The sequence below is a fragment of the Pygocentrus nattereri genome, chromosome 29 (genome assembly GCF_015220715.1).
Source record: "Pygocentrus nattereri isolate fPygNat1 chromosome 29, fPygNat1.pri, whole genome shotgun sequence".
NCBI classification, from domain to species: domain Eukaryota; kingdom Metazoa; phylum Chordata; class Actinopteri; order Characiformes; family Serrasalmidae; genus Pygocentrus; species Pygocentrus nattereri.
In genome coordinates, this window is record NC_051239.1 from 1642288 (window position 1) to 1664787 (window position 22500).

General features: G+C 44.8%; 1 protein-coding gene across 3 annotated transcripts in view; it reads left to right on the forward strand.

Annotated features, from left to right (window-relative positions):
* lzts1 (leucine zipper, putative tumor suppressor 1) overlaps positions 1 to 22500 on the forward strand; it is a 48147-nt gene that overhangs the window by 5727 nt on the left and 19920 nt on the right. For 2 of the 3 annotated variants that reach the window (XM_037536156.1, XM_017686427.2), the window contains exon 1: positions 22154 to 22300. The exons of the other annotated variant lie outside the window; for it this stretch is intronic. The gene's annotated coding sequence lies outside the window, so the exon portion shown is untranslated. Of the gene's footprint in view, positions 1 to 22153; positions 22301 to 22500 lie in introns of those variants that run through there. 3 annotated transcript variants of the gene reach the window in all.

Sequence of the window (22500 nt, forward strand, 5' to 3'; positions counted from 1 at the left end):
CGTTCAGCTACAGCGGCTCAGCTCCACCCATTCAGCTACAGCGGTTTAGCTCCACCCATTCAGCTACAGCGGTTTAGCTCCACCGTTCAGCTACAGCGGCTCAGCTCCACCCATTCAGCTACAGCGGCTCAGCTCCACTGTTCAGCTACAGCGGTTTAGCTCCACCGTTCAGCTACAGCGGTTTAGCCCCACCGTTCAGCTACATCGGTTTAGCTCCACCCGTTCAGCTACAGCGGTTTAGCTCCACCGTTCAGCTACAGCGGTTTAGCTCCACCCGTTCAGCTACAGCGGTTTAGCTCCACCGTTCAGCTACAGCGGTTTAGCTCCACCATTCAGCTACAGCGGTTTAGCCCCACCCATTCAGCTACAGCAGTTTAGCCCCACCCATTCAGCTACAGCGGTTTAGCTCCACCATTCAGCTACAGCGGTTTAGCTCCACCGTTCAGCTACAGCGGTTTAGCTCCACCGTTCAGCTACAGCGGTTTAGCTCCAACGTTCAGCTACAGCGGTTTAGCTCCAACGTTCAGCTACAGCGGTTTAGCCCCACCATTCAGCTACAGCGGTTTAGCTCCACCGTTCAGCTACAGCGGTTTAGCTCCACCGTTCAGCTACAGCGGTTTAGCCCCACCATTCAGCTACAGCGGTTTAGCTCCACCGTACAGCTACAGCGGTTTAGCTCCACCATTCAGCTACAGCGGTTTAGCCCCACCGTTCAGCTACAGCGGTTTAGCTCCACCGTTCAGCTACAGCGGTTTAGCTCCACCCATTAAACGCTGTGCTGTTCTTGGCTGTCAGGAAGGGAATCGATCATTCCAGAGGATCCACACGTCCAGCTGAACTGGTTTCTGTCTCAGTCACTCCACAGTTCATCTGTAAAGGACTGCAGCCACAAATCCCTCCTGCATAAAAATGTAAAGGCCCAATTTAAATGGGTGACAGTTTGTTTGTTTGGCCCACTTTAGATGCTTTTTTACTTTCAACTTACATTCAAATTAATTGACTGTAATTGTCTTTAACTCTAAACCTGCTCTAACCCTAACCCTGTCCTCAACCCGAAACCTAAACCCAGCTCGCCCTGGTCCGAATCCTAAACCCACCACTGTTTAGAATCAGCCGAGTTTCAACAGATAGTTGGTGAACAATTTGAACATCTGTAGGTGACCTATAGGGGAATGTAGTGGACTCTGTTTGGCAGCAGTGGACGAAGTACACCCCAAGCCTGTACTGGAGTTAAAGTCGAGACCCCCGAGGTAAAATATCCCTCCAGTAAAAGTAGAAGTTCCTCCCTTTAGACCTCCACTGGAGTAAAAGTACTAAAGTATTTACCTTCAAATGTACTTAAGTATAAAGTAAAAGTACTAAAAGAGTAATTCTGGCTCTGATGTCCTGTTATCATTTTTATAACCAGACTGGCTTCATGAACTCATTTCAGGTGAAAGTCCTCCAGCGTCTCTCTTGGTAAACCAGTCTTTTAATAGAAGGTCATTAATTAGTGACGCTGACGTCTATTAAAATGATCAGAAGCACAAAACACTGAAGGTAAACAGTTTCCATCAGGGAGAACCGAGTGGCTCTGAAATCACTTTTTACACACAAGCAAAGTTTCAGATTCAGATTTATTTACAACTTAGTTCCAAGTTTAAGTTGAATAAAAACTGGCTTTAAACTCAGGATCACAGATGAGCTCCTTTACTATGTTGATCTGTAGGCGTCTGTTCATAAACATAAACCAGCCCAAACTCATTTACTATAAAATGAAATGGTGTTTGTAGAAATTCAGAAAAAAGCCGCGTCAGTCTCGACTGCATATGTGGACATATTTCTATATTGAGCTCTATTTACACAAAGTTAGGTTAGTTCATCATTTATGTTGAACAGACTCTCCCAAAGTTTTACGCTGCTGCGCTGACGTTGAACCGCGTGCTGCACTGGGTCGGTATGACCGACAGGTCAAAACCAGCTCTAAACAAAGTGACCGCTGGGCCCTGATTGGTGCTCTGGCTTTGCGCTTCTTTCGTTTTGACATGTGACGTTTTTATACACACAGAAACCAAAAGGAACGACAGATTTCTCAAAATGTAGGAGGAAAAAGTCGGATATTAGACTCTGAAATGTAGTGGAGTGAAAGGAGAAAGTCGCCCAGAACGGAGAAACTTCAGTACAGATACACCAAAAATACTAAAGTACAGAAACTAATTACATTTACTCAGTTACTCAGTTACTCAGATACTCAGTTACTCAGTTACTCAGATACTCAGATACTCAGTTACTCAGATACTCAGATACTCAGATACTGTCCACCACTGCTGTTTGGTCAGTACAGAAGAACACTCGTCACGTAGGGTACTTGACAGCTTCGAGTACTCGGGGCAGGTTAAAACGCGAATGGCCAAGCGTGAAAACAGCGTCAAGCTCGTCTCTTCCCCTGAAAACAAAGAAGAAGGTCCACATAAAGCTTCTCCAGTGTGAACAGCCCCCTTCCGTTACTGGCTCCATGGCATGTTTAATGTCTGTGTTATGCAGTAAAGTGTTACCCAGGTGTGTCTCTGAAGGTTCCTCCTCTCTTTCTCTGAAGTGCATGTGTTTTTAGATCTTCTATTTTTGGCGGTACTTAAGGAGTGAGACGAGCGCGAGGAGTGAGACGAGCGCGAGGAGTGCGGACGCTTTTTGCTGACCTAAAAATGTTTGGATGTCATTTCCTATCCAGCCTCTGCCTCCTCAATTATGCCTCGCACTGTGTGGCTCCTCTCGATACAATAGAGCAGCAAAGAGCTTGTTAATTCTGGTCTCCAAAAGGATTGAAAGTGCTCAGAGCGCCCCCTGCTGTTGGCATTTAAACCTAGATGTAGCCCCCCTGTTACGGTATACACTGACCGGCCACTTTATTAGGTACTGCTCGTTAACACAAATAGCTAATCAGCCAATCACACGGCCGCAGCTCACTGCATTTAGGCGTGTAGAGGTGGTCAAGACGACCTGCTGAAGTGCAGACCGAGCATCAGAACGGGGAAGAAAGGGGATTTAAGGGGCTTTGAACGTGGCGTGGTTGTTGGTGCCAGACGGGCTGGTCTGAGTATTTCAGAAACTGCTGATCTGCTGGGATTTTCACGCTCGACCATCTATAGGATTTACAGAGAACGGTCCGAAAAAGAGGAAATATCCAGTGAGCGGTCAGTTGTGTGGATGAAAATGCCTTGTTGATGTGAGAGGTCAGAGGAGAATGGACAGACTGGTTCCAGATGATAGAAAGACAACAGGAACTCAAATAACCAACCAGAATCTCTGAGGAACGTTTCCAACACCTTGTTGAAAGTGAGACACGAAAGTGGACTGGACCTTAACGAGCTTAACTGATTCGCAACTTGACTCAGACTCACGCTGAGCTGACTCACTACTCTACTCGGACTCGTGCTTAATACTCGCTTCTCGATTCACGCTTGTGACTTGGATTAATGCTTAACTCATTACTACCCGACTCGGAGTCACACTTAACTGACTCGCGACTCAACGCATGCTCACGTTTTACTGACTCGTTACTCTGACTCGCACTAAACGGGCTCATGACTTGACTTGGACTGATTGACATGTAACTGATTCGTTAACCTGGTTAGCACTAAAATGACTCATGACTTAAATAGATTCTTGTTTAACTGACTCACTACTCTGACTCGCACTTAACTGACTCATTACTTGACTTGGACTTGTGTGCAACTGATTCGCTACTCTGACGTGCTTAATTGACATGATCTCACATTTAACTGACTTGCAGCTCAACTTGGTTTTGTCCTTAACTAACTCGAGATATGACTCGGACGTATGCTTATCTGACTCACTATTCTGACTCACGCCTAACTTACTTGCTACTTGGTTTCATGCTCAACTGACTCACAACTCGTCTTGGTTCCACCCTCTTGACTTGACTCGGACGTGTGTTTACCTGACTTTCTATTCTGACTCACACTTAACTGACTTGCAACTTGATTTGGTCTTACACTTAACTGACTTATGACTCAACTTGGTCTCATGCTTAACTGACTTGTGCCTCAATTCAGAGTCCTTCTTACCTGACTCCCTACCCTCACTTGCAACTCAACATGGTCTCATTTTTAACTGACTTGTGAGTCCAACACTTAAATGACTCGCAACTATACTTAGTTTCACCCTTTACCTTGTGGCTCGACTCGAATGTGTGCTTACCTGACTCCTTATTCTGACTCACACTTAACTGACTTGCGACTTGGTCTCATGCTCAACTGACTCACAACTCGTCTTGATTTCACAATTGTTACTCGACTTAGACGTGGGCTTACCTGACTCCCTATTCTGACTCACGCTTAACTGACTTGACTCGGTCTCACATTTAACTGACTCACAACTTGACTTGGTCTCATGCTTAACTGACTTGCGCCTCAATTCAGACTCCTTCTTTCCTGACTCCCTCCCCTCACTTGCAACTCAACATGGTCTCATTTTTAACTGACTTGCAACACAACTTGGTCCCACACTTAAATGACTGGCAACTCGACTTAGCTTCAGCCTTAACTGCCTCATAAGTCAACTTGGTTTCACCCTTAACTTTCTTGCGAACGTGTGCTTACCTGACTTGAGCTTAACTGACTTGCAACTAAACTTGGTCTCACACTACTTGACTTGGTGTCATGCTTAACTGACGTGCGACTTAACTTGGTTTCACGTTTAACTGACTTGTGACTTGACTTGGTTTTGCCCTTAACTGACTTGTGACTCGACTCATAGCAAACAGAATGTAAACTGAGGTTGAAGTAAAGCAAATAAATGTAAATAAAAGAAACTAGAAAATGCATTGAGTCACAATATAAAATAATCTAGAAATGCACAATAAATCATCGCAGTGCTCTGTTCAGTCCATATCGTGCCGCCTCGACTCTCCTTCTGAGCTCCTTTATGGATCTGAATTTGAGGCTGAGTGACTGTAACTGTACTAAAACACTAAGCGGGGGCTCTGAGTGCCTGAAGGTTGGAATGGAATGACTCTATCTCCTCCTGTCACACTCACTCAGAGGGAAGAGCCCCTGAATATTTCATGGAAAAGAGAGTTTCCGCACTTCCGTCCATTCAGCCTCTAAAGCGGCTTCTGGACGGATTCCAGGAGCTTCTACACTTTCAGGACGTTGTTAGCGCTACGGGAGCCAGACATGATCTCAGTCCACAGCAGCACAAACGGGAGAGCTCAGAATTCCGGCTTAATCCTGTTACCCGTCATGCAATGAAGCTCCTGTTTAAACGAGAGGTTTGTACGTATTTATTATCGATTATTATCAACACTAATCGCATTAACAATAACATTAATAGAATGTTTATGTCAATAATTGTTGTTGGCATTATTAATGTTATTGTGGTTATTATGGTATGTTCTGGGAATGTGGAGGAATAATAATATTATTATTATTATTATTAATAATATTATTGTTATAATTCCACCCCTCCCCCCACTCCACCTTCTGCTTTCTTGCTCCTCCACCACACTGATTTAAGTGCTTCATGGTAAGAGGATCCACCGGAAGGCAGTAGAGGAGCAATTAACACCTCTCTCTCTCTCTCTCTCTCTCTCTCTCTCTCTCTCTCTCTCTCTCTCTCTCTCTCTCTCTCTCTCTCTCTCTCTCTCTCTCTCTCTTTCTGTCTCACTCTCTCTCTCTCTCTCTCTCTCTCTCTCTCTCTCTCCCTCTCTCTCTGTCTCTCTCTCTCTCTCTCTCTTTCTCTCTCTCTTTCTCTCTCTCTCTCTCTCTCTCTCTCTCTCTCCCTCTCTCTCTGTCTCTCTCTCTCTCTCTCTCTCTTTCTCTCTCTCTTTCTCTCTCTCTCTCTCTCTCTCTCTCTCTCTCTCTCCCTCTCTCTCTGTCTCTCTCTCTCTCTCTCTCTCTCTCTCTCTCTCTCTCTCTGTCTCTCTCTCTCTCTCTCTCTCTCTCTCTCTCTCTCTCTCTCTCTCTCTCCCTCTCTCTCTCTCTCTCTCTCTCCCTCTCTCTCTCTCTCTCTCTGTTTCTCTCTCCCTCTCTCTCTGTCTCTCTCTCTCTCTCTCTCTCTTTCTCTCTCTCTTTCTCTCTCTCTCTCTCTCTCTCTCTCTCTCTCTCCCTCTCTCTCTGTCTCTCTCTCTCTCTCTCTCTCTCTCTCTCTCTCTTTCTCTCTCTCTCTCTCTCTCTCTCTCTCTCCCTCTCTCTCTGTCTCTCTCTCTCTCTCTCTCTCTCTCTCTCTCTGTCTCTCTCTCTCTCTCTCTCTCTCTCTCTCTCTCTCTCCCTCTCTCTCTCTCTCTCTCTCTCCCTCTCTCTCTCTCTCTCTCTCTCTCTGTTTCTCTCTCCCTCTGCATTCTCTCTCTCCCTCCCTCTCTCTCTCTCTCTCTGTCTCTCTATCTATCTCTCTCTCTCTCTCTCTCTCTCTCTCTCTCTCTCTCTCTCTCTCTCTCTGTCTCTCTATCTATCTCTCTCTCTGCATTCTCTCTCACTCTCTGTCTCTCTCTCTCTCTCTCTCTCTCTCTCTGTCTCTCTCTCTCTCTCTCTCTCTCTGTTTCTCTCTCTCTCTCTCTCTCTCTCTGTCTCTCTCTCTCTCTCTGTCTCTCTCTCTCTCTCTCTCTCTGTCTCTCTCTCTCTCTCTCTCTCTGCATTCTCTCTCTCTGTCTCTCTCTCTCTCTCTCTCTCTCTCTCTCCCTCTCTCTCTCTGATTCTATCTCTCTCTCTCTGTCTCTCTATCTATCTCTGTCTCTCTCACTCTGCATTCTCTCTCTCCCCCTCTCTCTGTTATTGTGTAGTGTGGCTGTGTTCGGTGTGTTAATCCTGTTTACTGTGATTGTGTTCAGTGAAAGGAGGATCAGAGCAGCGCTGAGAAAACGAAAGAATAGAAAGAAAACAGGAATGAAATAAAGGAGGGAAGGATACAAAAGACGGGTTTTCAAACAGAGACAAAACAACGAGACGCTGGTCACTGAGAGGAAGAGCAGTTTGCACTGCGCTTGGTGATGTAAGGCTTGGATGCAGCTGCTCGGCCATGGAAACCCATTCCATGAAGCTCTCTACGCTGTTCTTGAGCTGATCTGAAGGCCACATGAAGTTTGGAGGTCTGTAGTGATTGACTCTGCAGAAAGTCGGTGACCTCTGCGCACTATGCCCCTCAGCATCCGCTGACCGCTCTGTCATTTTACGTGACTGACCACTTTGTGGCTGAGTTGCTGTCGTTCCCAATCGCTTCCACTTTGTTATAATCCCACTGACAGTGGACTGTGGAATATTTAGTAGTGAGGAAATTTCACGACTGGACTTGCTGCACAGGTGGCGTCCGATCACGGCACCACGCTGGAATTCACTGAGCTCCTGAGAGCGACCCATTCTTTCACTAATGTCTGTAGAAGCAGTCTGCAGGCCTAGGGGCTCGGCTTTATACACCTGTGGCCATGGAAGTGATTTGAGGTCCACTTTCCACATTTGTGTACTTTTACACACCAATCAACAGTTCTAGCCTCTCTTTATTCCTCATAGTTAAACAGGCTGTTCCTTCGTCACTGCGTCTTTAAGATATGCAACTCATTTAATCGTGAAAATGTTTCTATATAGAACCTTTTTGGGTTCTTCTATTGTTATGATGTCAAGCTTGGTTTTGGTGCTGTATAGAACCGTATACTGTATGACCCTCTAAGGTCGCAGCCCCATAAATGAGAGTTATTGATTGATGCATCGATTACAAGGTTCCTTAGGGAGCTAAAAGTGGTTCTTCCATGGCCCCTCCCTAAAGAACCACTTTTACTCACCTTTATTTTGAAGAGCGTGCTGTTGAAGTTGGATATCCAGACGGTTTGGTTTAATCCCTCTGAGTGGCCAGCCCGCGGGTCAGGAGCTCAGAGAGAGAGCTGGAGAGCCCCTCTAATTAGCCCCTCCACCCTTTCAGCTAATCATTCCATTCCACCTTCCCTTCCTGCTGAGAGCCCTTAACTCAAGAGCTCATTCACTAAACACTGCACACGCGCTCGCTTTCAGGGGGAGGCTGGTCCAAACCCCGCCCACACGGATACGGAGACCCTCTGAGGTGGCACTGTACGCGAAGAGTGAGCTACCGTTAGAGCACAGCCTGTTAGAGGGAGCGGGAGATCTTCAGACCCCTCACATTATGCAGAAAACAGGACCACACGACCTGCACCACCGCCAGAGGGCGCTAAAGAGAGCCCTCAATGAACCAGAGTTAGACGTGTGAGTCAAATGTGTGCCTGGCCACTCATGCTGGGACCTCTTTTCGGGGTGATAATCGGTGGAGCAGCACCACAGATATGCGGTCGTGTGCAAAAGTTTGTGCACCCCTGGTCAAATTCCATGATGTGGATTTTCTGAGTGTGAATAAGTTAACGCATCCTCCGTAGAGGACACACTGCAGCACACAGTCACTGTCTATTGGCTGATTTTAACTTACGAGAGAAATGAAATGGGGGAAATGTGGCTTGTGCAAAAGTTATGGCACATTTTCTATGTTATCATTTTTTTTCCATATATATGCTAAAGGGTGCACTACTGAAGTCACCACTCCAGTGCTGCATATGCCTTAGAAGTATGCCGTCCTCTCAGACTCGCAGTGAATTTGACATCTTTAAGATAAACGTCCAGATCAAATGTAGGTTTTTTCTGCAGAGCACAACGTGTGATCATATGGAGCCCAACTGGCAACATCCCCTAATGCTTGGCAATGACTTAGTAAGGTGTGGGATCAAGATAATGAAGACTTAGTATCAGAACAAGGCATGGGAACAAGATCCTGCCTTATTAAGCTGTGGTCAAGGCTTAATCATCTCATTCTCATACCTTACTAGATTAGATTAAGTGACCCTCATTAGTCCCACAACGGGGAAATTTCACCTCCGCATTTACCCCATCGGTGAAGTGAACCACCACATACACACTAGTGAGCACACACACACACACACACTAGGGGGCAGTGTACACACTTGCTCGGAGTGGTGGGCAGCCCAATCTGCAGCGCCTGGGGAGCAGTTGGGGGTTGGGTGTCGTGGACACCTCAGTCACGTGCTGTCGGCTCTGGGGATCAAACCAGCAAGCTTTGGATAAACAGTTGAATGTGATTGTTTGATAGTTTGAAAAGTTTTGGGTTTTTTTAGGTTAAAATAAGTTAACATTTCTTCCATTGGGCGCAATATGTGCCATAATATGTGCCATAACTTTTGCACAGGCTGCATTTTATGTTGTTGTTTTTTTTTTCTAATACATTAAAATTGAGCAAAAACGGTTACTGTGCATTAAAATGTGGCCCGTGCAAAAGTTACACCACCTATTTTCACCCATCACATTTAAGTTTGTGCCGTCTTGAAGATTTTTCACTTAGAAAATGTACAAAATGTGAAACGTGCGCCTTAATTATTTCACAGGCTACATTTATTTACTTATGTATTTTATTTTATCCAACACATTAAATGTAAAAACAGCAAAAAATGGTAAATGTGTATTAAAATTGACTTCACAGCAAGAAGGGCCTGGGTTCGACTCCCCGGCCGGGCGACCAGGCTACGTTCTGTGTGTAGTGTTCATGTTCTCCCCGTGTCTGCGTGGGTTTCCTCCCACAGACATGCAGTCAAGCCAGGCTAAATTGCCCCTGGGTGTGAGTGTGTGAGTGAATGTGTCTGTCTGTCTGTCTGCCCTGCGATGGACTGGTGACCAGGGTGCATCGTGCCCTCCACCCGATGACCGCTGCTGCTTATTTGCAGCTATAGAATCAACATCGAATTTGACCAGGGGTGCCTAGACTTTTGCATATTCTGCCCATATATTCAAATAACCGCAGCGTCCTTATGATATAATTTATAACTATAAATATAACTGTAAATTACTGCTTTCAGTTGTTATTTCCATTGTGAAAGTGGGTCTGTATGACATGAACGACTGCTGGGGGAAAATAGAGCCTTTTAAAGCTGGAGTGGGCGTAAAGTGAGCTGCTTGGCTGGGGGACAGGCGTGTCGGACTGACTGGCCGGTCCAGGCTGAGGCTGGCAGCCGGTCAGGGCTTCAGAGAGAGGGATTCTGCTCCGGACACCCACCGTCCACTGCTGGACAGCTACTCAGTACACGTCTGGACACCTTCAGATTAAAGGGTGACGTCCGCCACTTTCAGCCTCGGCCTTTTAGAGCGATCACTGCCGTTTTGCTATACACTTCAAATGATGAAAATGGTTCTATACAGAACCAGGAACACTCAAAGAACTATTTGCATGATTAATGGTGAAATGGTTCTTCAGATTGATGGAGAACGTGCCGTAGATGATTCTGCACCCTTTTGAAAAGGGTTCTACATAGCACCAAAAAGGTTCTGCTATTGTTATGACACAACACTCTTAAGAACGATGGTTCTTCAAAGGTTCTTTAGTGAAAAAACAGTTCTCTACGGAAACATGAACACTCAAAGAACCCTTTGTGTTGTTAAAGGTTTCTTCAGACTGATGTAGAATGTGTGCTATATGGTTCTATATAGATCCTTTTTGAAGAGGGCTCCATATAGCACCAAACAAAAGGTTTTGCTAGTGTTTCGATATCAAGCTTATAGAAGAATAGAAGAACTCTTTTGGTGCTATATGGAACCCTTTTCAAAAGGGTTGTACATCGAACCATCTACAACACACCCTACATCAATCAATCCACTTTGAGATGTAAAGAACCCTTTAATAATGCAAATGGTTCTTTGAGAGTCCTACGGTTCTATATAGGCAAAATTATGACTAAATTCTCTAAATTGTATGTAAGCAACCAAGTTGTGAAGTCTCTGTTCTAGTGCGGTTCTGCGCTCTTCCTCACATTAACTGAGATCTTCCTCGTCTCCTCTTCGGTCTTCAGTGTGAGAAACGAGGAACAGTCACTCTTCGCTCCAAACTCTTGGGAAACTGGGTGAGTTTTCAGGTTTGCAGCTCATTGGGAAGTTTTTCAGAGGAATCCAGGCAGTAGTTGCGGTTTCTAGGCTACAATGGACCAACTGGGTGAACCAGTCTGCGACAGTGCCACGCTGAGGCAGAGCAGTGCTGCAGCTTCAAAATGTTGATTTTGAGGCATTGAAGGGGTCCAAGAGCTTAATTATGGGCTCCTGGTCCCCCCAGGACCCGCTGAATTTCACACCTTGATTGTATTCCCTGTTTTCTTTGTCTTTTTTGTTTAAACGTTGCTGAATGTCTAAAACTCACTTTTAGTATCGTAGAAAACATTTTTTGAAATATTGACTCTGAGACTTCCCTAAAAGTAAAAAGATTATATTTTTTGAAATCTAAAATGAATGAAATGCTAACCAGCTGTTCTTGAGCAGTTGTGTGAACTGTATTGAATATATTTCGGAGCTTTTTATCTTCAAACCGCTGCTAGCGAATACTGCAGTGGGTAACACTTCTGCCTTCTACGCCCTAGACTAGTGTTTAATCCCCACATGGGTAAGTACCCTACAGTCCTTGGGCAAGACTCCTAATACTACCTTCGCCTACCTGTGTAAAAGGATCAAATTGTAAGTCAGCCAAATGCCATAAATCTAGATGTAGCTTGCATCATCAGCCACCAGCACTGCTGCCTTACCTGTGTTGACTGCTGAAGGGGGTGGGGCTCCTGACAGGCTCATTGGATGTGCTTTACTAATGATGTAAGCTCAATAAGTTGTTTGCATGCTTCTGCCTGCACTTAGAACAGGTTTGTAAAGTCTCTGTATGTCATCAAGACATGGGAAAAACAGTCGATTCCCCAAAGGCGATTCATCACAATGGGTCCTGAGTCTTGAAGTGTCAGACATGAAATATGGGTCTCTGTCACTTCTTCACGCAGTTTTAACACCATGTGTGTCTTTAAAGTGTGTGCTGTTAACACTGTACAGATAAAACTGAGCTAAATGAGCAGTCGTCCTGTCTGTCAGTGCTGGGGTAGCTCTTATCTGGCCTATGTCATCACATAATCCCCTTTAATTTACCTGTTAGGACCCTCAAGGCTCCATCTCAGTCCCTTCAGTCAGGGATCATAACTGAACCATCACCCACTGAAATGATCTGTTCTAAGCTGGACTGAGTCCACACACCCCGCCCCGCCTCGCCTCCAGGCTTTTACTCTACTGTTCCGCTTTAAAACATTCAGTTATGAAAAGGTACAAATACCAACTTTTCAGCTGGAAAAGAAGGCCGAGAGGAAGACGTCGTGCTCTGAGACACACAAGCTGGACGTCTGTCCCACCGCCGTCTTTTAAAGATCAGAGCATGAACTTCATCTCCTCTGCAGACCAGTTTCTGCTCCGCCGTGTTGAACGGTTTAAACTCTCACTACGGACTTAAACTTTCCGATAGGGAATGTAATCGGATACAGGTGTTTACGTGGATATTATTCTTCTGTTTAACGGATTATTTACAGGATCACCCACCTGGTTCAATCAGATAGAAACTCTATTCCGAATGGCCTCTGAGGTGTTTACATGGACGTGGTCTATTCTGGTTGAGCTATTAGTCAGATTATTAACAGAATATTAGGCACATGTAATTGTGGCCAGCTTAATAATTTCTACACAGGTAGGCAAAGGTAGCATTAGGAGTCTTGCTCAAGGACCCCTATTGGTATAGGTGGGGGACTGAACCCCAGCCTACAGCATAGAAGGCAGAGGTGTTATCCACCACACTAACCAACCACTGCACTGTTGTTTTGCTCCACGAATGAGCTACATGCAGAGGTGAAATTCCCCCTAATAAGGGTCTAATAAGGGTCACTTAATCAAGAATGAATTCATTAAAATTACATCGTTTTTTCCTCTTTTGGAGCCCATTAAGCTCCTGTAAACAATCATTTTCATTTGTTTGTAATAAAAATGAATTTTGCTGAAATAATTAAACGGCCCGTTATGCTGTGTCCCGCTCTCCTCCACACTGTAGCACCTCGACCCGAGTCATAAATCACAGCAGTGGAGTCAGCGAGCAGCGGAACCCTCATGAAGCTTGTTCTACGGCGTTCTGATTCAGTGCGAGGGTCCTGCTGTTTGACTTCTGAGCCTCCACTAACAAAGAGGGCAGATGCTCAGCCAGAGCAGCCTGTAATGAGCCTCCTCTCTCCGCGGCACACTCGGGGTCAGAGGAGCCCATTATCTGACTAGATTGAATATACATAGAGTCCCGCGCTGGGAGAGACCATCAGAGCGCAGGCCTGACCAGGCTGACCAGGCTGACCAGGCTGACCAGGGCCACTTTACATCCTCCATATGCTGATAAAATACCCAGCTATGATGAAGCTGATTTGATACGCAGGTTGTTGCAGTTTATTTTCTCTACAAAGTCAAATTTGTAAGGATATTGAAACGCAGTGAGGCTAAAGTAAATACCTTCTACAGCTGCACACAACATACAGATGTTTATATATACACTATATATGTAAATACATCTTATACATTTAATAAAAAAAAAATATTAGAATAGTGTAAAACTATTAACTGAATAGAAACATGTTTATATATATATATATCGTTTTAGTGCATAATTTCCATTTATTTCGCAGCTTAACGCGAAAAGAAAAAAAAATCATTAAAATATTAATTGTATTATTAATTTCGCACAGCCTATTTGTTTGTTTAAAGAGCATTTTTTGTTTCAAATGTTAAATGAAGTAAACGAATAAACAGTAATTATACAAACGATAATTGAACAGCAAACAGGAATTGAACAAATGCAGTTGTGCAGAGATAAATGTATGAATACAGACTCTATAGACTGTAGTAACGCTAATATCGCTGCCGTCGGAAGAAAACCTCGTATCTCCATTTTTCAGTTTTTCTCAGAGTTTGGAAACGCCTGTTGTCCTTTTCTGTCGTGTGTAAATTTCATGATGGATGGACCAAAAGAAACGGCCCAAAACGACCTGGAAAAAGTTCTGGTTGCATTGACTTCCATTAAAAGTGAAGTAGCTTTTTTCCTTCTCCTGTAAAGTCACCGTTGTGCGATATTTTGGTGGCCAATATTACAGTAGTGTAGTAGTGGTGCCCAGAAGTACGTCACCCCAAATTTAGTAACTCAGACATGTTTGTGTGAAATTTGCTGTTTTATCACTGGAGCTATGGAAGCAAATGTAGCTAACACATGGTAGAAGCTTATTAGCATGGCGCTATCATCACTCGCTCGACTCAAACCATGTGGAGATGTTCAGCGTCTCTAAAACACTTGATCGGGTGATTTATGTGACACATTTTTATGTACAGGCAATAATAACTCCACGCGGTTTGATGCCACGCGCTAATTGATGGGTATAAGCTTCCATTATTTGTTAGCTACATTAGCCTCATAGCTCTGGTGCTAAACCTTCAGGAGATGAAGCTTTTTTACATTTACAGCATTTGGCTGACGCTCTTCTCCAGAGCGACTTACAGTTTGATCATTTTACACAGGGAGGCGAAGGTGGTGTTAGGAGTCTTGCCCAAGGACTCTTATTGGTATAGTGTAGGGCGGTTACCCAGGTGGGGCATTGAACCCCAGCCTACAGCATAAAAGGCAGAGGTGTTACCCACTACACTAACCCAACTTCATTCGCCTGAGGTCCACTTTTCACCAACACAGAAGTAAACAAGCTGAATATGTGGGACTGATATATGTAAATGAGCTCTGTTCTGATTGGCTGTGCCTTAGCCCAGGCTGAACTGGGACGAATGCAGCAAACAGAGCAGTGAGAAAGCAGAGCTTCGTGAAGGCTGGAGCAGAACGGCGAGTCGGATGGAGAGAATGGGAATATTAATGCTCCTGCAGTGAATGTGTGGACGTGTGGATGCCATCTGCTGACCCCCAGGTGCAGGAAAGTGCAGCCGTGAGCGCTTTGTGTGCCGGCGCTAAATCCTCTACTGTAGATCGGTGTGCGTTATAATGGATTGGCCACGCATTGGCTAGTGACGGTTAGCCGCGCGTTTCGCAGGGGGCCTTTGTCCTGGCCATTTGTACAGGGGGAGGAACAAAACCGCTCTCTCGTACGAGCCCACATCCTGAGATAAAGCTCTTTCATGGCTAATTTAGGCCTCTCAGCCTCCTCCCTCAATTACGTCCTGATTCCTATTACCCGTCCACCGCGGGGGCAGCGAGGACCCCCGCAGTGTCCGGCTCACGGCTCACGTTGCAGTCATAATTCTCTAGAAACAGCAAAGCATGAGCGATCAAGCTCCAATAAAACCCTAAAGCCCTGCAGGCCCCATCAGCAACTCCCCAACCAGCACTAAATCTCACTGCCCAGCTGCAGTGGCCTCAGAGCTGTCCAGATCTGGCAGTTATGGACGGTTAATTTAAAGACATGAAGCTGTAATGACCCTCCGTGAGGTCAAAACGCTCAGAGGTTACAAGGTTGATCTCTTATTAACTTTATGTACCAGTGTTGACCCTCTGAACCTCAGACTCATTGTTCAGTTATTAACCTAATTATTCAGTACTGAGAGGAAAACTCAGGGCCTTCAGAGCAGGTCTAATGACCTAATGACGGTCTAATGATGTCTGAGACCATTCTGAGCAATGGAAGCTAATCTTTAGTAAAGACGTCATTAACAACCATCAAATAAACACACGCCGCTCAGCTCCGCCCTCTAAAGACGTCATTAACCACCATCAAATAAACAAACGCCGCTCAGCTCCGCCCTCTAAAGACGTCATTAAAGACCATCAAATATACAAACGCCGCTCAGCTCCGCCCTCTAAAGACGTCATTAACGACCATCAAATAAACAAACGCCGCTCAGCTCCGCCCTCTAATGACATCATTAACAACCATCAAATAAACACACGCCGCTCAGCTCCGCCCTCTAAAGACGTCATTAACCACCATCAAATAAACAAACGCCGCTCAGCTCCGCCCTCTAAAGACGTCATTAAAGACCATCAAATAAACAAACGCCGCTCAGCTCCGCCCTCTAAAGACGTCATTAACGACCATCAAATAAACAAACGCCGCTCAGCTCCGCCCTCTAAAGACGTCATTAACCACCATCAAATAAACAAACTCCGCTCTGCTCCGCCCTCTAAAGACGTCATTAACCACCATCAAATAAACAAACGCCGCTCAGCTCCGCCCTCTAAAGACGTCATTAACCACCATCAAATAAACAAACGCCGCTCAGCTCCGCCCTCTAAAGACGTCATTAACTACCATCAAATAAACAAACTCCGCTCAGCCCCGCCCTCTAAAAACGTCATTAACGACCATCAAATAAACAAACTCCGCTCAGCTCCGCCCTCTAAAGACGTCATTAACAACCATCAAATAAACAAACGCCTCTCAGCTCCGCCCTCTAAAGACATCATTAACAACCATCAAATAAACAAACGCCGCTCAGCTCCGCCCTCTAAATACGTCATTAAAGACCATCAAATAAACAAACGCCGCTCAGCTCCGCCCTCTAAAGACGTCATTAACAACCATCAAATAAACAAACGCCGCTCAGCTCCGCCCTCTAAAGACGTCAATAACGACCATCAAATAAACAAACGCCGCTCAGCTCCGCCCTCTAAAGACGTCATTAACAACCATCAAATAAACAAACGCCGCTCAGCTCCGCCCTCTAAAGACGTCATTAACGACCATCAAATAAACAAACGCCTCTCATTCTGATTAATAAGTCGTGAATTCTGATTAATAAGTCGTGAATTCTGATTAACAAACCTCGGATTCAGACTTCAGCCGTTTTTATGTGTCACCCTATATCGCTTTGTGAGTTTCAGAGCTGCTGGAGAAGCTTAGCTTATTTATCTTCATCTCTTTATCAGTTCCTGATCTGGATCAAGGCCAAACATGCGCTCAGCCTGTCCCTCTGTTTGGCCTCCGTGTCTCTCGGATGGTGTGGTTAATCAAACCGTGGCCTGCTCTCGTAGCGCATTATGCGTGACAGCATGTCTCATTACTCTGCGTGTGCTGTGTCAGTTTGGTAGGCAGATATGATGTTTAACAAAAGCTCTGCTGAGGGAGCCTCACTCCACTTAAAACCACATCCATAATTAAAGCCGGAGCATTCAGAAGACTGACCCTGTCCGGTCCCCCAGGGGCCGCGGCCGCAGACTAGACGCCCTCCAGTTCCACAGACACATGCAAATGCGCCAGCCCATTGTCCGGCTCTCGCTGCCCGGTTTCAGCCATTGATCGCATCGATCCCCCTGCTTAGCACTTACAATGAACATTACAGAAATCAATACAGGACCTTCTGCTGTTATCTCCCCGAATCAAAGCAGCATCTTGTCGAGGGGGAAGTGAAAAGAGCACCTCAGCTAAAAAATCATTTCACTCTGACTGCAGCCAGTCAGATTCGGAGGCTCGTGTAGCCGGTGCTGGACGTTCACTTCATTACTGTACATGAACTGGAATTCTGTCAATTCTTCAAAATTCCTGCAATCAGAGAGATCCAGAGCAGTTTGGTGTGAAACGGTTCAGACGTCTTTACAGTGGTGGTGATGGGAACCAGGCGTCGCCATGACTACAACACAGATATAGACACTTTATTTACCATCCAGAACCACCAGAGAACCTACACGAGTCTTCTGAGCTTATATGGAATGTTGATGATGGAAAACAGTGGAAAATCTGGAATACTGAGTTTTCTTTGGGGACTATTTTGCCGCACAGCGCCCTGCATGTCTCCCTCCACCATGAATGGAGTTGAAGTTCTCTAAACTCTCATAAAACAGCGTCTCAGTCATCAGGCAGTGAATTCAGAACCAGTTCATGTAGGAACTTTCTGTGAGGAGCTTTTAGAGGGACGTCTGGTTCCCATCACCACCACTGGGAACGGTTCTGAGTTTCTCTAGAACAGAGAACCACTCTATTTACTCTAATCTTAACCACTTAATTATGCAGGAATTTTGAAAAAATTGGTCTTTAATGCTGCAGATTGAGTGCAGAAGCAGTTGCACCGTAATGTTTAGGTGTGTGATTGTTTCAGGGCCCAGCGTCGTTTCCTGCTGCCATCAGCCCAAACTCAACCTGGCTGATGTGCCGTTTCATTGACTTATCACAAGAACAATGAAAAGGTCCAGTTATGGAAGTGATCTCGCAGTGTCAGCGGGAGTAATGAGGCTGTGTGTGGAGCGCGGGGTCTCGCTCCCCACCGCCATCTGAGGAGCTAATTCAGCTCCGCTGGGAGGGCAAAGCTCTCAGATAATCAGTCTCGCAGTGAAACCGGATCCCAGCTCTTAAGTCTCAGATGGTCAGCTCTGCTGGACCCGCAGCGTTCAGGGAGAAAAGGACTCTGGGCCGAGGGAAAAGAGAGAAAAGTAGATAGCTCAGCCGCTAACACTCCAAATACACTTTTAAGTGGTGAAGATGAAGGAGAGGAATCAGAGGTGGAGGCTTCTGAACAAGCTGTGAAGCTGTGGGTCCGTCCCCAACTACCATTTCACTCAGTCAGCGTTACTAATATATCATATCATCACTGCTATGGACAATAAACCTCAACACTAAGTCCCTTCAAGTTAAGTGATACTTTTTAAATCCCACAAACGGGGAAATTCCACCTCCGCGTTTAACCCATCCAGGAAGTGAAACACCACATACACACTAGTGAACACACACACACACACACACTAGGGGGCAGTGAGCACACTTGCCCAGAGCGGTGGGCAGCCCAATCCACGGCGCCCGGGGAGCAGTTGGGGGTTAGGTGTCTTGCTCAAGGACACCTCAGTCATGGACTGTTGGTGCTGGGTATCAAACCGGCGACCTTCCGGTCACAGGGCCAGTTCCCTGACCTCCAGCCCACGACTGCCCCTAAATAACCCCAACAACTGAGTCACTCAAGTCACTTTAAAATGTATACTGTCTCTATGCCTCGTGTATATTGTCTCTATATTTTGCGTACATGTTCTCTAGATTTTGTGTATATTTATTTTTTATTTTATATATATACATACAATATTTTACTCACTTATTTGTATATGTGGGTCATTCTACAGAAACGTCCACAGCGTTTACAGATACATTACACATGTTGGGGTTACAATTTATTTATGTTTTAAAATGAAACAAGTTATTTGACCAGTTCCACCTTCTTGAGCCTCAATTCAGCGACACTGGCTTTTAAATCAATCATATAGAATTCCCAGCACAGAAGAGCTCGTCCCCACAGTCGTGTGTGAGGCCACATTTTGAAGTTAAAAACACTTTTTCTGCTATTGTAACTCCAATAATCCACACATGACTGTGGAATATGTAAATTAAACGACATAAAGAGAAACAAACACATGAAAGTCCCCCAGGAGTCGTGTCACTGGTGTCACCGCGCAACAAAAAGTCTCTTATTTTGAAATAAAAGTCACACCAATGACGTCACTCGACTTCCTTTCATCTGTTTTTATCTTGAGATCACAAGACAAATAAGTTGTGGTCTTGGGAAAACGACATTGATCGTCAGATCACAACACAAATCGTTTGTGATCTCGAGAAAATATTTTTGGTATCTTCAAATCACAGGATAAACAAGTTGTGGTCTTGGGAAGACGTGGTCTGTCTGGAGCTCACAAGACAAACAGGTTGGATCTCAAGAAAATAACGTTTGTTGTTCTGAGATCACAAGATAAAGAAGTTGTCATCTTGAGAAAACAACATTTATCCTGAGATCACAAGATAAAATAAGTCATGATCTCAAGATAACAGCCCAGAAAGTCTTAACTAGCTCATGGCCTCTCTGCTTTTACGTGGTGCTGTTTGTTGTTCTGTTCCAGTTGCTCCAGGTAGACAGGCTGTTTTAGTCACTGTGTCTTTAAGGCCGACAGGTGTAAATTTAAAGGGCCCATATGCTGCATTTGTCTTCTTGTGTTTATATTTATATATATGAGGTCCACTTACGGCAAAACAGTCATAATTTATCCATGTTACCATTTCCAATCCAAACTCTATGCGTCACTTAGACTAAAAATGATTGATATATGTAAATGAGCTCTGTTCTGATTGGCTACAGACTACACTACAGACCTCTAAACTTCATGTGGCCTTCAGATCAGCTCAAGAACAGTGTAGAGAGCTTCATGGAATGGGTTTCCATGGCCGAGCAGCTGCATCCAAGCCTTACATCACCAAGCGCAATGCAAAGCGTGGAATGCAGTGGAGTAAAGCGCCGCCACTGGACTCTAGAGCAGTGGAGACGAGTTCTCTGGAGTGACCAATCACGCTTCTCCGTCTGGAAATCCGATGGACGAGTCTGGGTTTGGTGGTTGCCAGGAGACGGTACTTGTTTGACTGCGTTGTGCTGAGTGTAAAGTTTGGTGGAGGGGGGATCATGGTGTGGGGTTGTTTTTCAGGAGTTGGGCTCGGCCCCTTAGTTCCAGTGAAAGGAACACCTTTGGGATGAATTAGAGTGGAGACTGTGAGCCAGGCCTTCTCGTCCAACATCAGTGTCTGACCTCACAAATGTGCTTCTGTAAGAACGGTCAGAAATTCCCATAAACACTCCTAACCCTTGTGGAAAGCCTTCCCAGAAGAGTTGAAGCTGTTAAGCTGTTATAGCTGCAAAGGGTGGGCCGACATCATATTAAACCCTATGGATTAAGAATGGGATCTCACTCAAGTTCATATGCGAGTGAAGCTGGACGACCGAATAGTTTTGGAAATATAGTGGACGTAAATGCTTTGGTTTTTGTGATGTCACAGAAAGAGCAAATGCAAAACAGGCTGTTTTTGCAGTTTACTTTTCATATATGGTCTATATGGAAAGTAGATGTTTTACTCTTTAATCGTGTTTATCACTGCTGTCGGATCAAAACCTCGCATCTCCAAAGTGGTCACTTTACAGGAGGGTCACTTTTACTCCGCTTTCAATGTAAGTCAATGGAGTTTTTTCCACGTCATTTTGGGTGGTTTATTTTGGCCCATTCTTCATGGAATTTACACACAATGTAAAGATCCACAAACATTTTCAAACTGAACAATGAAACGGAGCTGCAAGGTTTTCCTCTGACAACATTCTTACATGATACATCAAAGGTTTCCTATCGAAGAAGGCGGAGATCAGTTTTCCCTGATCGAGGCCCTTAAACTGCTGCACTGTGCGCAATCCTGTATAAAAGAGGCCAAAGCGAAGGGCCATTACAAGTGGACCAAAGTGCGCGTCCTTCATGCACTCTGTTATGTAAACAGGGGCCCTCCTCCTCTGAAGGGGGGTCACCCCTCCTCATTTATTTGGTGTAATAAACGGGCTGAATATGTGCAGCAGACACACTTCAGTGGACAGAGGGGGCAGGGGGGTCTCGGCTTTTCTTTTCAGGAGGAGTGTGTGCTCAGAGTGGGTGTGGGGGAGTGTGGAGAGCGGGGAGCGTGTGGGGAGCGGCAACATGGTCATGTTCAGGGTGTAAAACAGAAGAAAAAAATATATATATTGTATAAACTGATAAATTTAGGTTAAGAAAGATTATGGAAATAAATTTAATGGTAAAGCTCATTTTAGACTGTGGCTGTGTAGCTTTTACATATTGACATAAAGGCACTTGCATGTATATAATATACATGTTGGGCACATTATTTAATTTGATCACTTACATTTATATATATATAAAACACATGAGACTCTAGTATAATATATAGGTTTTTACACACACACACACACATATATATATATATATATATATATATAATACTTATAGATGATATTATAACACATAGGTTCTTACATGTATATAATACATATTGTATTTATTATTATTATTATTATTATTATTATTATTATTATTATTATTATAATAAATAGGCACTTACATATTAAAAAACTTTCTCTCTCTCTCTCTCTCTCTATATATATATATATATGTGTGTGTGTGTGTGTGTGTGTGTGTGTGTGTAGTTTTTAACATGTAAGTGACTCTATGTAATTATATTATGTTATAAATAGTTCTTATAATATATTAGAATTCCATCCTCATATATGTGACGGGGCCCCACTGTGAGCAGCCATGAGTTAATCTGTTCAGCGGCACACGCCGTGTGTAAAGAGCCGTAATGTCCCCTTTTCCCCAGAGAGGGTGGGGGGACGGTGGGGGTCCGGAATCATTTACATATCAGTTATTCAAAAGAGAGGGAGAGGGGGAGAGAGAGAGAGAGAGAGAGAGAGAGAGAGAGAGAGAGAGTGAAAGGAACCGAATGGTGTTGACCCCGCCCCCTTTTGCATGGTGTCTTCTTGTCTGTTGGCAGTATGAAGTATTCAGTGGCTGGTTCAGCCAAAGACAGCACACACACACACACACACACACACACACACACACGTTGATCTGGTCTAGTGAAGGAAAGTGCATGAAGGAATATGAGGAGAACTCCGCACGGACGCTCTGCCGGGATTATTCCCTGCCTGTAGTAAGTGCCTTGTGTCTTATTTCTGTCTGTAAATGTGTGGAAAGCATGGCCGGTGCAGATAGACAGGGCTCTGTGCTCCTACAGACAGAGAGATGGTCTCAATCAGGTTGTTTACCTGCAGCACATGGTGGTAGTAATATGGAAACTCTCAGTCTGGACTCGCAGCTCTTTGCATTAAACAGCACCGTCCACTGCATTAA